A 4,924-nucleotide genomic window follows, 5' to 3' on the forward strand; every position below is an offset into this window, starting at 1 on the left:
TTCAAAAGAGAAGATAGAATTATTTTGGGAGGAGAAATAGTTGGAATAAAATCCAAAAATGGATTTTATTAGTTTGGACAGAATGTTAGGGTTGAACTATAGTGGGAGGAAAGGTTTTGGGAAAATTTCACCATAGGAAGCATGGTGATTTTTTTTGAAGGGATCAAAACCAAATAAAAGTCCAAAACAAGAAGGGTTTTCATATTAAAAGAAACCAAATCCAAGAAAAGGATTTTTGAGAGGGCAAACTTAGAAGATGGTTTTTAGGAAGGGTTTAAATGACCTTCTTTCAAACCAAGCAAGGGTTCTTTCTGAAAAAAAATTCACAAAAATTTTGGAGTGTCACAAGGACCCTTGAAAATTTGCCCGGAAAGCATCCTCGAGCGCTTCCCAACTTCCCATGGTGTTTTCGGTAAGGCTTTTAAGCCAATGTCGGGCTGGCCCTTTGAGCTTAAGGGGTAAGTATTTTATGGCGTGGAGGTCATCTCCTCTGGCCATGTGTATGTGGAGGATATAATCCTCGATCCAGACTCCAGGGTCTGTTGTTCCGTCGTATGCTTCTACGTTCACGGGCTTGAATCCCGCTGGAAATTCATGATCCAGCACCTCATCGGTAAAACATAGGGGATGTGCGGCGCCCCTGTATGTAGGTGTGCCGCAATGTTGGGATATTTTTTGCATTGCATTGCTCACTAGAGCTTGCTTTCTTGACCCATAAATGGATCTGGTTGGGCCCGTTTTTTGATGCAAATTCTTGGACGGATCGCGCGCCGTATTGAGTGCGGCGCCCTTTGTCGCTTGAGATTGATTGTGGGGTCGTCTATCCGACCTTGTGGCTTCCTTATTTTTTGACTATGGGGGCTCTATGGCCTCTTCATCAAATTCCAGTAGTAGTTTCCGCTTCAGATAGCTCTTTGTGTGACGACTGTTGCCGTACTTGTGTGCGGTAATGAGTACTTTGCCCCATCTGATCCTGAGTGCATCTTCCGCTAGTTTGAGCCTCCGCTTATGCTTTTTCAGGCTACGTGCAGTGGCAACGAGCCTTTGGTGGAGGTTCTGATGTTCCAGCAATTTGTCCGGCGTGAGGTCGTCCGGACTATTATCTTTCCTGGGGATGGGTTGTTCGGATTGGCCGCCCTGTTTGGACGGTTGCTTGATGGCATGTTCGTCTTCCGTTGATTTGCCCTGCTCTATGGCTGGGTCTTTGTCGAGGTGGGGCTTGGCGTGGCGCTTACGCCGCCGCTTTGATTGTTTTTCGAGGGAGCGATCCCTGGTTGCGCCCTTTTGATCCTCGTTGTCATTTCTTTTAGGTGTGTCCACCATGTATACATCGTATGATGAGGTGGCTTTCCAGTTCCCTATAGGTGCTGGTTCTTGGTCGTCTCCTTCATCGGCGTCCATACCGTCGATGTCTTCGGAGTCGAAGTCGAGCATGTCGGTTAGATCGTCGACAGTGGCTACAAAGTGGGTGGTGGGTGGGTTTCGAATTTCTTTGTTGTCCGCATCCCTGCCCTACTGACCATAGTCCGGCCAGGGCTCTCCTGACAAAGAGAGAGACTTTAGTAAATCTAGGATATCGCCAAAGGGCAAGTGCTGAAAGACGTCCGCGACGGTGAACTCCATGATCGGAGCCCAATCGGGTTCGATCGGAAGGGGTGCGGAATATATGGAGTCCGGAGCGGAGTCCGGCACCTCGAGTCATGGGCCTTGCAAAGGACTAGGCTGGTATTCGGCTCTATCGCCATAGAGATTGCGGCTCCCGGGGTGGCGTCCAACCGTCCATCCCCGACTAGCGCAGTCGCTCCAAGCTAATGATCAGAGCGGACACCTGAGCGACACTCTGGGCGCTGTCCAGCGGCAGAGTTAGATCATGCCCATCGGGACAGTGCGGCACGCTCGGCCGTGGCTCGAATCCATCGAAGATCAAGTCCCCGCGGATGTCGGCCGTGTAATTTAAGATTCCAAACCTGACCTGATGGCCAGGGGCGCGGCTTTCGATCTGCTCCAGATGGCCAAGCGAGTTGGCCCGCAGTGCGAAGCCGCCAAATACGAAGATCTGTCCGGGGAGAAAAGTCTCACCCTGGACCGCGTCGTGGTTGAGGATCGAAGAAGCCATCGGGCCTAAAGGTGACGACACAGAGGAACTCTCAATGAAAGCACCAATGTCGGTGTCAAAACCGACGGATCTCGGGTAGGGGGTCCCGAACTGTGCGTCTAGGCGGATGGTAACATGAGACAAGGGACACGATGTTTTTACCCAGGTTCGGGCGCTCTCGATGGAGGTAAAACCCTACTCCTGCTTGATTAATATTGATGATATGGGTAGTACAAGAGTGGATCTACCACGAGATCAGAGAGGCTAAACCCTAGAAGCTAGCCTATGGTATGATTGTTGTTCGTCCTACGGACTAAAACTCTTCGGTTTATATAGACACCGGAGAGGGCTAGGGTTACACAGAGTCGGTTACAATGGGAGGAGATCTTCATATCGTATCGCCAAGCTTGCCTTCCACGCCAAGGAAAGTCCTATCTGGACACGGGACGAAGTCTTCAATCTTGTATCTTCATAGTCCGGGAGTCCGGCCAAAGGTCATAGTCCGGCCATCCGGACACCCCCTAATCCAGGACTCCCTCAGGGGTCATGCCCCCCACAAACATTTTGTAAAATGTTTCTCACTACTGTATGCATATGCTAACATCCATTATACTAATTCTAGTACAACCTAATTACTTCAAAAACCTTAACACTTTGTATTGTTGCCCCCACATTAGTCGAATTATAGATCTGCCAATGGCTGCATCTCATTACATGAACTGTTTGTCCTAATTGGTGTGTACCAAGTTCTCTATCTTAATAAGTGTTTTATTAAATTTATAGGGTTTAAACAAAGCTCTTGAGGAGGGTTGGCCAGATGCAGAACATAGACTTTGTGTTAGACATCTATATCAAGACTTCCATCAAAAGTTTAGAGGTGAGATAGTGAAGAATCTTTTGTAGGCCATCGCTAGGTCAACAAATTTGGATAAGTGGAACTTGAACAGTGACATGCTCAGGGATCAAACTTAGAAGCTTACAACTGGTTGGATGGCAAGGCCCCAAACTTGTGGACGGAAGCATTTTTCTCAAATTTCCCCAAGTGTGACATACTTTTCAATGCTTCCTCTTAGCTAGGAAGGCGTTGAGCCCCCCAAGTACAAGGGTTTCACTACAAAAAAAGACACATCCGTGACATTTTGGGCCGAACTAAATTTTTTTCTGTCATACATATAACACTTCTATGATGATAATTATGACAAAACCCGGTATCATCATAGATGTGGTGGGATCCTACTTCTATGACAAAAAATCATGACAGAAAATGGGCTTTTCGTCCTGGGCGGGCCGGAGACGCAGCTGCATGACATTCTTTGGGCCGTCCATGACGGAAAAAACCGTGGTAGAAGCGAGGGGGAGGAAAATTTCAGGGAGTTGCCGGTTACGGTGGGAGGTTGGGGGCCGAGCGATGCGTGTTTCTCTCGTTCATGTACGCGCGTGTGTGCGAGGCGTTGGCTCTAACTGAACCCGAGCGAGGCGTTGGGCTCTAACTGAACCCGAGCAATTGCACTGCAGGCTACGCATTACTGAACCCGAGCGATCCATCGATGGCTGTTAACTGAACCCGATGGAGCGATTCCTTCGCTACTGCTGCTAACTGAAGTCGATCGATTGGATGAACAGTGAGTGTTGCGGGGGGGGGGGGGGTTGGATGAACAGTGAGCGGTGGCGTTGCCTCTGGATGAATAGGACCCCGTGGTGTGGAGGGCTGGATGAACAGTAGATGGTGGAGGGGTGGCCGTGGAGGGGTGGTTGAATAGGACCCCGTGGTGTGGAGGGCTGGATGAACAGTAGACGGTGGAGGGCTGGATGAATAGTAGATGGTGGAGGGGTGGTTGAACAGAAGCCGGTGGATTAGCGCGCGGTGGAGGCTCGATGAACAGGAGCCCGTGGAGGCTGGAGGAGGTCGACGGTAGCCCATGGAGGCTGAAGGAGGTCGACGGTGGAGATGAACAGTATCCCGTGGAGTCCCGTTTTACGGTACGCCACACCCCTCCCGATGAACAGGACCCCCGTTTCGACCGTAGGAGGTCTGTTTCGTCCGTTTTGCGGTACGCCACACCCCTCCCGATCAACAGGACCCCCGTTTCGACTGTAGGAGGTTCGTTTCCTTTGTTTTGCGGTACGCCACACCCCTCCCGATCAACAGGACCCCCGTTTCAACCGTAGGAGGTCCATTTCCTCCGTTTTGCGGTACGCCACACCCCTCCCGATCAACAGGACCCCCGTTTCGACCGTAGGAGGTCCGTTTCCTCCGTTTTGTCATACGCCACACCTCCCCGATCAACAGGACCCCCGTTTCGACCGTAGGAGGTCCGTTTCCTCCATTTTGCTGTATGCCAGCCCCCTCCCGATCAACAGGATCCCGTTTCGAATGTGGCCGGTCGAACACAAGGCCGTTCCTCCGTTGTGCGGTACGCCAAGCCTCGTTTCCATCGCCTGTTCAGTCCAAGCCCTCCCGATGAACACGACCACGCATTCCGTTCCGACCCAGCCGGTTGGCTCCCCATGAACACGACGACGATGCTGTTTCTCCATTCTGACCCAGCCATGTACGTATGCACGAGTAGGCGTTCGAGACCCTGCCCGTATGTACGTACGTGGCCATATTTTCTTTCTTGCACCCTCGCTGATGTACGTACGTGTACACGCTACGTGCGCGCCTCTACTATGACACGTGCATGCCTCTACTACGACACGTGCGTGCCTCTACATCGACCAGTATGTATGTACACTTTCGCGACCAGAATGACAATGCTACGTACGCTTCGACCAGGTGGGTCCCGACTGTCAGGCACTTCCTTGCTTGCGAAGATGTAGCTGGTGGGT

Source organism: Triticum aestivum, chromosome 4A (genome assembly GCF_018294505.1).
Source record: "Triticum aestivum cultivar Chinese Spring chromosome 4A, IWGSC CS RefSeq v2.1, whole genome shotgun sequence".
Classification (NCBI taxonomy): Eukaryota; Viridiplantae; Streptophyta; class Magnoliopsida; order Poales; family Poaceae; genus Triticum; species Triticum aestivum.